This window comes from Corythoichthys intestinalis, chromosome 13 (assembly GCF_030265065.1).
Source record: "Corythoichthys intestinalis isolate RoL2023-P3 chromosome 13, ASM3026506v1, whole genome shotgun sequence".
Lineage (NCBI taxonomy): Eukaryota > Metazoa > Chordata > Actinopteri > Syngnathiformes > Syngnathidae > Corythoichthys > Corythoichthys intestinalis.
This window is the reverse complement of record NC_080407.1, coordinates 899,814-912,579: the sequence shown is the minus strand read 5'-3', so window position 1 is coordinate 912,579 and position 12,766 is coordinate 899,814. Positions and strand designations below refer to the sequence as shown.

General features: G+C 44.5%; 1 protein-coding gene across 6 annotated transcripts in view; it reads left to right on the top strand.

Annotated features, from left to right (window-relative positions):
* The first annotated feature begins 3,102 nt into the window (after nt 1-3,102).
* usp44 (ubiquitin specific peptidase 44) overlaps nt 3,103-12,766 on the top strand; it is a 111,336-nt gene continuing 101,672 nt past the window's right edge. For 3 of the 6 annotated variants that reach the window (XM_057854660.1, XM_057854661.1, XM_057854656.1), the window contains exons 1-4: nt 3,177-3,402; nt 3,480-3,542; nt 3,629-3,713; nt 5,296-5,369. The gene's annotated coding sequence lies outside the window, so the exon portion shown is untranslated. The other 3 variants (XM_057854658.1, XM_057854659.1, XM_057854657.1) reach the window with 3 other exon arrangements.

The window sequence follows — 12,766 nt, the reverse complement described above, 5'->3', positions numbered from 1 at the left end:
TGCTGTTTGATTAATTTTAACGTTATTTCACGAATGACCTCGATCGCTGCCTCCCCTCCCAGAGCAGATAGCTTGGCCGTCTTTGGCTGTCAATGGCACAAACGGGATCATTACAGTTCCGTTTCTGTCAATGGCTGCAATTGAGCTAACTACCTGACTTCAGTGGTAAATATTGACAATTTGTTGACACTTGAAGCTGATTGATGAGTTTAAAAAAAAACACACAGGAGTCCTCTCCAAGGATGTGTTTTAGTGTTTTACTACCATGCTCCCCTACACAATGAAGCCCGGGGCCCCAACTGCAGCTCACCTGGCGCCGCCCTCCAAACATTTGCATGACCACAACCGACACCGTTGTTTCTCCTCTCTCTGTTTTTGTCATTGACCTTAATCGCGCGGCAATTAGCCGGGCCCACGGCCACCTGCCGAGCGCTGCCGTAAATCCTCGGCCCGATCGGACGTCGGCAGGTGTTGCTCAATTCTACCCGTGTTGGGTGACAACTTCTTGGCACGGCTTGACTGTTGTCAAGGAAAACATGCTCACAACGAGGAAGATAACATTAGCTGAGCTTTTAACTATAAAGGCTAGCAACGAGGAGGCTTTTATTTCACCCTTCACCTTCACAACTCCTACAGACATGAAAATCATCCAAATAAGTCATCACTAAAACCGAACGTGTGTTTGCCATGCCCGGACGCCGGTTATTCTCGACTCGACTTGCCCAACGATATGCGTCGCGACTTGCTGGTCGGAATGTTTTTCCGATACGACGAGACGATTTGGCATCAACGATTTAAATCGAACCGCACAACGGGGAAAATGACACGAACGGGAGCACGAGGAGGGTCGTACAGCTTTTTTGTTCACGCTTTGCTGCGCTCACTTCTCACGTCATCTACGCGAGAACGCCGGGAGGGTTTTTACCGCAGTTTCATGACAATGTTTATCTTTTGCGGCTTCAGTTTGGGAATGAGGTGATCCAAATCAGAGCTTAAAATTTACCTGGGCAATATTTGAACTGGGAAATGTAACCCTTGACCAACTCGATTTCTTTTGGTGAAGGAAATGTCAATGGTGCAGTCGTCATAATGACTCATCTGAGGGAAATGAAATGCATTCAAGTGTAGAATTTCTCAAACAAACAGCCTGTGTTATTTATATAAAACTACTGTTCATCATATAAAATGATATTGAAATTAAATGTAATGCCCACATTGAATTATTCCAATATTATTGACATCACGATCAAAAGCTAACACTAATCAGTGCTAACTGTTACGTCACAGTGAGTTGAAAATGTCTCAATCGCACAAAAAGAGGTCAAACTGGAATGAATAAATAGAACAACATTAACACCGTTAAACCAATTCTTCATCACTGGTAGACGTCCAGTCCATTTGAAGTGGGAGGGAATGTTTATTCGCTGCCACTCTCCCAGTTCAAATGGATTGGACGTCTAGCGCCATCAATGTCACTCAATGTCCTATACACCTATCAACAAATTTCCATTTTTAAATGTCGATGAAAAAATCATGACATCCCAGACCCGGTGACCCTTTGTGTCTTTCTAAAGTATTAAAAGTCCAAATGAAGCAAGCAGGGAATGCGTCGGGGTTAGGCATTTCTGTTGCGTAAGCAGGTGACGCTCGGATAGAAAGCGGGAATGCGGCGCCTGTCAACACTCCAGGCAAACAAGACCTCGTGTTTACGCGATCGGGAGCCGTCGACCAGGAAGTGCGAAGCGGCAGGTGCTTCGCTCCAACGGCGGGCCTCTATGTGGAGGAACTGGTTCGGGGGGGACAACCGTTTCCCTGAAAAATGACACGAGCAGGAACTGCCTGAAACGGAGATTTTCCATCCCTACAATGTCATCTGAAAGCAGATTAAAACTTTGTTTTCTTGAATAACGAGCAAACCAATTGTTTTATTTTTTTCTAAAATGTCTGGAATGACCCTAAAGCCGGCGCTCGGTCTCGCCCGGTGACCCCGATGAGGATAAAAAGCGCCGTAGGCTAGGGGGTTCGCGAGCCCCTATTGTGCCGACTAGCTCAGTCACTCTCGGTCGCTCGGCCGTGTCGGGGCAAAGCGGCTTCCTCCTCGGTTCCCGCTCCTTTTGGCTTCTCGCAAAGTCTCGTCGACGCCTTTCCGGCTTAGGCACCAAACTTGACATTTTGTTTCATTTTTTGGCAACGCAGACAAATCCAAAAAGTTGTTTGGCAGCGAGAAGCCGGCTTTGCGTAGTCAACTTAACTGTTGTTCTTGTTGGCCCGAATGACAGAGGAGGAGGGGAAGGGGGCTTGCGTCCTGGGGGCAGGTGAGCCAAAGGGCGCTCTAAGATGAAGGCGAGGCGCGGCGAGGACTCGGGTGACCAGTTTTAGCTGGAAACACCCACGGCCCGTCCGGACACGCCGCGTCGAGCGAGGCGGCCCCGGGGCGAGGAAGGAGAGGGACGGGCGCCATCAATCTTTGTCTTTTTCGCCACGTCGTCTCACCGGCCTTGCCTCAGTCGCATCAGTCTCCATCATCTTCACGTCACCTTTTCCAAGTCACAAGCGGAATTCAAAGTCCAGAGTTGCCAAAAAGCCTGCTGAGACATCCAATTTGTAGCGGCATAAAAAGTAGAATGTACTTTAATACACAAAATCTAGTAATAATCGAATTACAAAGTAAGTTCACTATACTTAATGATGTCAACATGCTAACCCATCACTATGATGTCCTGAAAATTTCAATGTTGGATGAAACATTCGGCCTTCCAAACGATTATTTAGAAATGTCCAAGGACCCATTTTCAACAACACTTATTCTTGTCAGGGTCGTGTAGTTTAAAAAAATTTATATTTTAGACATTATTGTGTGACTTCTACTCGGGTGCGAGATGTATGGCAATTCAAATGGATTGGACATCTCTCAGTGGCTGTGAAAGAGTTTCACATTTAACAATGAAAAAAGATAGAATTTCATATAACTAGAAATATATCAAGCGACAGACAGCGCTTAGTTTTAAATTTAAAGCAAGATTGCAAAACCGTAATATTTTAGTTGCACACTCAGGCTCATACTTCAACACAGTAGGTGGCGGTAATGCACCTGAAGGGCAGATGTCACTAACCAGTAAACCCAAAGATACAAAAGAAGAAGAAATAGCGCCCTCAACACCAAGTTTGTCTGTTGTTGTTGTTTTTTTTTTTGTTTTTTTTAATGTATTTGTTTTGTCTATTGATTATGCTTCAAAAGTTGACAAAAATATTTGGAATGTCAAACGTTTAAACGTCAATTTTTGGTTCATAGTATTTTTCTAACTGATTGTTTTTGCACGCACACTGTCAAACATTGCGGCCTCGTTTAGTCATGTGTACCCACTTCCTGACTTTAACACGAAGCGCTTAGGATTTGGATTGGTAACTCAGTCGAAGTTTTGGAAGGTAAAAATTCCATCTGTTCATGGTGTTGACTATTTTAAACATTTTTTTGTCAGATTTGTATGTGTTGATTGAACTTGGATTCATCAGTTTAAGTCAAAAGCAGAGGATAAAGGCGGGTAAGTACAACTGACAGTTATTCATTGTGCTGACTTGTAGAACATTTGGACAATTTTCTCTTCACTTTTGCGGTGAAACTACAAAGGACTACTTCTACCGGCGGAGCAAGACGAGGCACTGACCACTCTGACTGCAAGGAGGAGAGCAGCCAGCCAGCTAGAGGGGATGGTGTAAGTTAAGTTTAAACACGTCAAATTAAATGTTTTTCCATTAAAAGTAGATTCGGTAACGTTATAACGCAACCACTGCACGTGAATTGTGCTTTTGATAGCCTGGAAATGCGGAATTCGTAGCCAAACGCGAGCTAGCCAAGTAGCTTCTGCGAGCTAGCTTCCAGGCAGAACGTCGGCATTACGATACCCCGCGGGTTTAATTTTAAACTGCGTCATTTATCCCAAATACAGCAATTTCCCCAAGTCTCTAGTCAAATGACATTAACGTGCTGCTGGAGCTTGGGGCTAAAATTCGAGCCACGCCACTATAGTTCTCTTTCACGTTTATTCCTCTCCATGACACTTTTTCAGCCCGCTATTTGTTTGTTTTCTTCTGTTGACAGAAGTCAGCAATTGCATGTTAAGTTCATGAACTGGAATTACAGGGTTACTGGAATTAAAGGGTTAGTTATAATAAAATAATAATAAGTAAAAAGTAAGTATAAGAAAAGAACATGTGAGAAATGATAACAAAATTGCGACCAAGTTGTGCTGTGATTTATGCACACAGTTTTACTGTACAATGTGGTAAACAGCTGGGTGGACTTATAACATTGTGTATAACCAAACTTTTACTAATGAAAGTATTTTTGGACTTATGCAATAATTCTGTATTGTTCTATCATGTATTATACAAGTTAGAACAAAATTAAAATCTCTTAACTTGAAATGGGAAGTAATAAAAAATATAGTATTTTGTTTTAACACACAACTGTAAGTAACTTTTTGTTTTAACAGCAAGTGACAAAATGTGAAATCAACTTACACAACTTGCAAACTATCTAGTCAACAACAACAATGTAGTAAATCAATCTTTTAAACTTTAACTTACCAGTCTAAACAAATGAAATATTTTGCTGTGCAGTTTTGCTAATTAATTTAGGACTCATTGTTGCTCTCTGCTTTTTCCCTGCAGTCTTGCAGAGTCACTGGACTGGTGAAGAAATGCTGTCATTTGAGGAAAAATAAGTCGATATTTGCTCTTATTTCATTATAAATAATATAATGATAATAATTAATTCATTATATCAGTGCCAAAAGATGGTGCGCGTGATGCAGCAGTGAGCAAATAACCCCCTCTTGTGTGTTTACCGACTCCCACTGGTGCGCGCAGGGGTGTTGACGGGCTCACGTCCCCCTAAATGGACACTTTATGACAAGTGCGCTCATAAATCACTGGTGTTGACACGCCACTCACAACTTTGCAAGATTGAATGAAGCGAGCGTCGCGTCCACTTTAGAGGCCCCTGCTTGGATTTGCACCTTCACAATGAAAAGAGGAGTAATCCTAGATGCGCAGTTGTTGCCCCCCCCCCCCCCTCCTGGGGGGGCAGCATGCTTCTCCCTGTGTGTTTTTTCTCATTCATTTGTCATAAAACATATTTGCCACATTGAAGTGTGAGTGAGCGCTGAATGGCGACTTCCCTTGGGTGTTTTTGCCTCCTCACAATGGGCCTGTGTGTACGCCGTGCGAGCGATGGAGTGCCAAGCTCTCGGAACATCAAAAAAATCAAATCAAATATGCCTTTTTTTTCTACAGACACGCTTGGGGTGGTTTAGGAGATGATGCGTCGTGTGGATGTACTGCTTGTGTGGCCCTGCAAGTAAAACCTGGTAAGAGTTGAAATTCCGATCATTTTAGGGGGGAAATGTAGATATGTATAGTGCTGTAGCGATTAATGAATTAACGAGTCATTCGATTAGGATAAATGCTTCAAATCAAATTTTGCCGCTTTGAGTACAGTATTCTTTTAGAGTGGCGTTGTAATGTTTTGTTTTGAAAGTAATAAAATTCATAACTCAGTTATAATGGCTGAATCCAGCGGCTCCCTGTTTAGACCAACATAAGGTAAGTTTTTGGTTGAGCTAATAAGTTTTACATATGTTTCAATGATTTGTGAAGAGAGAAAAAAAAAGTTAGCATTTTATAGCATTTAAGATTGCGGACTTTTGCTATGCAAATTAGCCAATAGATCTTTTTTTGCACTGAGATCCTCTTTTAAAAATTTTTTTTTATACCATTTTGGGCTAAGCTCAGGTATTTTAATTTATTTTTAAATTAAAGTTCAATTCTGCATAGTTTAATGAAACAATCAGGAATTTTATTTTGTATTCGCATTTAACGCTCTTTTGAAAGTGCATTCTTTGCTAGCCTTAGTTTTACATCTCCTAAAATTCATTCAGCAACGCATGAAATGTTACTAATCCGATGACTCGTTTATTCAAACAAGCTAGCTGATTGATTAATCGACTACTAAAATAATCGATAGCTGCAGCTCTAGATATGTATGTGTACATTTTTAGGGTCGTTAATTCATTTGCTGCCATTGACGTCCGATCCATTCGGACCGGGAGGGGACGTTCGTCCTCCCAGTCTAAATGGAACAGAATTGTAGGCGGGGCTTCACTCAACAGACTTGATCTGTGGCCATTTTAGAAAATGTACAAAAATGTAGCTTCGCCGGCAGCATTCCGAGAAGTTGTCACGAAGCGAGCGGCCTCCCGCTTCGTCTCCGCTTGAGCGCTAGGCCGTGACCGGCGGGTCCGGAGCCCCGTGGGGCGGGCCGTGAAGGGCGTCGATTGTTGCCGAGCGGGCCGCGGGGACAGGTTTCTCCGGAGCACCTGGCCATCTGGACATTACATACCCCTGAGCCGTAATGGATGCCCCCTCCCGTTTCCAGTCCTCGCCGTAGACCCGTAATGGACACCCCCCCGAATAAAACCCTCCTGGGACCTCCGTTTTGGGAGGTAGCGCCACTGGATAATAGCTTCCATTTAAAGCTCCATTGATGGCGATAGAACCTCAGGTACGGGGGGGGGGGTTTATTCATGGGTCACGCAAGTTAGAACCTGATCACTGCGGCCCCCCTTCTATTGACAGGTGTAAAGGGGTGTGGTTTTTAGCACAGGTGCGTGCTGGCGGACGCAGGGTTTCACTGGAAACATTTTACTGCCAGATTACATCTGAGGGCCAATGCGGTCACTTGAACGAGTGAGTGAGCGAGCGCTGGCTGGGTGGTGTTCCCATACGAGCAGAATTCCTTTGTTCTTTCTGCTGCAGGGCTCCTCGCAACATTAACGCTCTTCACGAGGGCCCTGAGCGTTCTTCAAATTGCTCGCTCGGTATTATTCTTAGGCCAAATGAATCAGCGGTTTGAGCATACTGCAAAAACGGGTGTGACCGACACACTTGGCTTGGTTGCACAAGCGCAAGTTTTGGGAAAATCCGGCCCACGAAGCCAGTTTGACGTGCCGTCACGTCGCTTGGTAGACGAGTGAAAACCCATAACGGGTCTCGAGAAGACAAAGGAAGTCTGGCGTTTTGATCCAAGGTAGCTTTTTCCAGGCATAGCGCAGATATACAGTATTTTTCAAAAATTCAGTCCCCACTGCCATAGAAATTTCACCATGTTAAAGCCCGCAAAAAATGTCCTTGCCTGAAAGAGCACAGGCATGCCGAGCCTTCGGTTCGGAGCGGACGTTTTTGGAATCCAGATATTTTGTCACTCTTTCCGCCTATTAAGATGTCATAAATTTAACGGCACCTTTTCATTTCCATTTGTAAAGCACAACCGAACACACCTGCGCACTTCCATCAGAACGCAGAGGTGTGCAGAATATGTGCAAGGTGAGTCATGCCCGTAACTCACAAGCAAAGGTGAACCAGAGTGCACGGGGACAGATTTTTGGCATGAGTCTGGATGTCGAGCTCATTAAGTACATTTGATTATTATATATGACTGCGGTTTACAGAGCAGGTGTTTAATTACCCAGCCTGCCGCATTGCTGAAAATCATCCCGATTGTCGCGTGTTCATTTTTCAAACCGTAATGAGACAATCTTTTTTGCGACGCGAACGCACGCTCGCATTCCTCCAGTAGTGCAACGCAGCAGGCAAGATTTGACTTGATCTTGACTCGCCTCCTCAAAAGTCGCCTAATATTGGCTGTGTTTATCCAAAATATGTTCAGAGATTTTTCTTTTTTTCTCCTAGCAGTTTCATGACTGCTTGTAATCCGCATATTTATTTTTTTCCATTTGATGTCACAATTTATACATTTGTCAAATTTCTTTTTTTTTGTTTTGCTTTGCCTTGGCTGCATTTGTTTCTTCTCTGTCCATTTATCACCTTCCCCCAATTGGGTGACATCAGTGAATGACATATCATTGCGTGTTAGCGTACGTATACTTAGAGTACATTAGCCGCCCCTTCCCTCTCCTGTTAGCCGCGGCCGATAACAGGAAGCGTTGAGGCAAAAAGAGGCTGGAATGCAGTTCACGAGAAACCGGCCGCAAGTGAATGTCAACGTTTAAAAGCGTGCCGGCGCGTGCGTCTTTTCGCCGCGGCTGGCGGAACAGGTCCGGACTGGTTTGGGTCTCGTCGGCGCTTGACGTTTACCGAGAAATAGGCGGAAAAAAATGCAAATTCCTAACTCGTCGGCAATCGGAAAAACTTTTTCGATTGCTCTCGGCGCCGTCGATTTCATTTGAGGGCGCTCGAGCTCAATTTAAAAGTACACCTTAGGACTATTAGCGCGAGTACTCGTCACAGTTGCCTACTTCATATTTAATCCCCCTCAAGTCGTGGATAAAGACGGGTCTTTATTGCGGCGGGCGCAGCTTGCGAGCACGCCGTTGTAATTGTATCATTAGTCTCGGCTAATCAGCGGCGCGGGACGTCAATCGAGCAAGCCGATCCCTTCGCCGGCCGCCGATCGGCCCGCGGTGTCGGTTTGCGCCGCCGATCCCATCGGACGAAATCCGATTCTCCGGGCTTTGTTGATGGCCCTTTATCGCTGAGGTGCTTTCTTAACCATTGTGGCCTTTCTTTGTTGAAAGCAATGAGGTCAGCGGACTCATCTTAATCCGGCAGCCAGACTTTTGGCCGCTGGAAGCGGGAGGGCAAAAGTCGCCGGGCCAGATTTGCATCTCGCCGCGTTTGTTTGTGGGTTTTTGCGAGCTCGGGGCCCAGTTTTCCCCAAATTGGACTTTTTCCCTTTCATTCTGCCAAGCACTCAATTGTGGCGGATCCTCCCAATTGCCACTTTCCCAGCCTTTTCTGTCTCATTAACGCATCCTCTATCTGACCGTGGGTCCTATTGGTCTCTAGAGAGTCCCGTCCCAGGATGCGAGACCCCTAAATGGTCCTCTGGAGAATGCGCTGTCGGAAAAGGGTTCCATTCACCCTTGCGCAGCTGGGATGACGGAGACGGTCATTGTCGGCTGTCTCATTGGAACGGAACCAGGGCGGCCCGGCCCGGCCCGGTAGAACAAAAGGGCAGACGCGAAACAAGTGTGGGAAAGATCCGGAAGCCGGCGGTCTCAGGGTGGCATGAAAACACCTTAGATGGGGCTTCGCTGACTCATCTGCAGTTTGAGAAAAGAAGCAGTCCATAAACTACTCTTTTATTTTTTGGGGCAGCATATTTAACCCTTTATAGGGCAAGTGACTAGTAATTTATCCAATTCACTTTAATATCATGTGTTATTATAATTACATCATTTTCAATATATGTTAAAAACTACCGTAATTTCCCGAATATAAGGCGCACCCGTGTATAATGCGCACCCCAAATTTACTTGTAAAATCTAGGGAAAATGATTGTACCCGTTTATAATGCGCACCCTAATTTTAGCACCAATAAATAGAAGAATACAAGAAAACAGAGCTTGTGTACAGATACGGAAATGTCATTTTACTGACTGGTGAAACACAGCACCAGCATAGCACATTGGTAGTTCAAAACATTACCATAAACTGACAATATTTACGCTAATAATATGATTTGACAACTTCTCCAACTTACAGCATCTAGGAGAAAACAAAACAGATGTGACTTTTCTTTTAAAGGCTGCTGTATAACTTGCTCGTTTCATCATGATGAATAAATGGTTCTTCCGTGGATTGATACGGTAAAATGAAAGTGAGAACATAAGTTGGAAATCCGTGAGAACTCATCGCTGTCAGCACGACAGTAACAATAGGAACTATTGTTATTTAGGTTTGAGTTTCCCGAGGGACAGATATAGTTGACGGACACACACAGGAAGTGTGTTGTTACGTTTGTTATGGTCCGAGTTGCAATAAACGTTGACTCAAATGAGTTCAAGAAACTAAATTCTGTGCTTTATGAAGAGTGAAAAAAGCAGAATTTAACACAGACGAAATCATTCGGCCGATTAGATGAATTGTTACCGAAACAAAATGGTGACGTCACGTACCGTAATGGTCGGCAACGGATCGCCGCATACGTTTCTTCAACACGACGTGGCCGTGTCAGTAAAAAAAATCGGTTCATACATATATATATATATATTTCTGTCTCCATCCATGTACCCGTTTATAATGCGCACCATTATTTTACAAATTGATTTTGGGGGAAAAAAGTGCGCATTATATTCGGGAAATTACGGTATGTTAAAAACTAACTAGAAAACGCAATCTCTGGAGACTTTTTTTTTTTCTGATCTGTTCTGTTTGTTGTTGTAAACTCGCATGGTTAACTATTAATTGTTAATTTTGGGGCATTTACGGGTCACTTCTGATTGCTATAGGGCAGGGGTGGGCAAACTATTCCACAAAGGGCCGCTGTGGGTGCAGGTTTTTGCTGCAACCCATCAAGAGGACACTTTTTCACCAATCTGGTGTGTTGTAAGTGCACTCAGTTGATTGCAGTCAGGTGCTTCTTGTTTCCATTGAAACCTCATTGGTTAAAAGCTCTGTGCTGGATCAGTTGGAACAAAGACCAGGACCAACTGCGGCCCTCGAGGACCGGTTTGCCCACCCCCTGCTATAGGGTCACTTTCTGTTCATTTTGGGCCCCAAAACACAATAAAGTTGATCTATTTTATTTCAATGAAATGAGTGCCCTATAAAGGGTTGAGATTGTATCAGACAAAGATAACCCAAATAAAGATAAAATGAGGATTTTGGTCCCATTGACTATTCATTTTGGCTAACTTGATCAGATTTCAGTGCCATCGATGGCGATAGACGTCTGATCCGTTTGGACGGGGGTGGGGGGCTGAATCGTACGCCATCAGTGACGGCTAATGAGTTCAATTACATTTGAAAGAAGTTGGAAAAAGAAATCATAAAAGATCCCCCTGCCTGCTTGAAATAAGTGGGTCACCTCTAGCGTCTGTTTACAAGTGGCAAGTGTATTGGGGCTGATTGGCGGCGGCCCCCTTGGGCCCGGTTTGTATCAGAGCGCATTCAGAAGTCCCAGTGGAGCCCGGCCCCCCCCCCCCTCTTTTGCGGGTGCTCGCAGGTCTTAACGGGAATAGAAAACAAATTAATTGCCCCTGTTAGATCAGTCAGGCGCTCACCCGGGGGACCAATGTGCTTATCACGCACACACACGGCCGCCGGTGACGTTCCTGCGCATTTTGCCGGGGCGGGCCGGCCTCTTCCCCATCTGTTGCGCCCCCCTCGCTAATTAGGGCGCTCCCGGCATCTATCCCGCTTCCATCTGTCCCGAACGATCCCACGATGCGCGGGCCGCCGGCCGCTGTTCGTGCCTTTATTTATTTTTTTACAGGCCCAATCGTCGCTTTTATTTTGATTTTGTTTTTGTTTTTACAGCCCCTCATTGGAACGCCGGACCGCCCCCGACGTCCCGTCTGTTCCGGGCGGCCTTTACGATGCTAAGTGTGTGTTAAAGTGTGTGTTTAAGTTGACTTTATGGCCCCCGTGGAGTGCTGTGTGTTTAGCGGGAACACAAAAAAAGACAACAAGCCTGATTGATTGGTACATTGATCAAGAGCTGTGTGGTCTGGAGTCATTAGTAAAGTGAACACTCACCCACGGCTAAGAGGTTAGGGACCGGGTGAATTTTGCCATTCAATACGCAGGCAGCACTATTTGTATGAAAATTTGAATGCTAATTCATTCATGAGGATGGTTAGCATTGCTCTCTTTTTATATGATCTGCGCAGAAACAAGATGACACATTCTAATAAGTTACCGTTTAAAGTTGTTGAGTGATTTGACATGATTTCTGTGCATTTAAAATTTCTGCAACATAGAATAAAAGAGCAATATTGAGTGAGAATTTCAGTTTTCTATTTACTACCAAGTTGTTCCAAGACATGTGTGGCAGCATAGTTTGAACATGTAAAAAGCCTAAGGTTCCAAGGAGAAAATTTACACCTGCGCCCGTTAAGTAGCGAGCTCTTTCTCATCAGGCTCAAAACAAGTCCATAATGTGTGGCGTTTCTCTCGGCGCGGCTTTGGCCGGCGTCCGCCGCTTTCTTGGCAGCCGCCGAGCGTCGTAAGTCTCTTTGTGCGGGTGGAGTGGCCCCTCCGAGAGCACAATGACACCAACGCGGCGGGCTTTTTGTGCGGCGGGCCCTCACCGCTGTTCGCGAGGAGGCCGGCGGCGCTCATTTAGCGCCCTGTTGTTCCTTTGTCGTGCCATTGTGCGCGCCATTGACTTATTGAGCGCCTTGGCCCCATCTCATCTGGAGTCGCCGTGGCGACGCTACGGAACACAAAGTACACGTGCGGTAAGTTGACATTCATTGCCGTTGGAGTAACTTTATTTTCGTCACATTCATTCACCATTGCAAAATATTCCAAATAAAACGGTGTGACTGGGCAACAGTAGTCATTTCTATAACTATAAGTGATACCTGATGATTTGTACTGTTTTTTCTTCAAATGTTTATTATGTGATTTGCGCTATACAGTACAGAAGTTGCAAATGAAAATCAACATTTCTAGCAGAACTTTTAAAATGATGAACATAAACTTGAAATAAATGAATATAGTTTGATTGAAAAACAGTGGTACCTCTACATACCAATTTACTAATTCGTTCCAGGACCTGGTTTGTAAGTTGAAATGAACGCACGTCGAATGTGATTTTCCCATTAGAATACATTAAAAATCCTACTCTAAATCCGAATTACTACTGCTAGTACAATTACACATGGCAAAACAATAAATTATATATGCGAATAATATCATAACATCGGGTTTTAATGCGGTGGTTGTGTTTTGCAGGCTG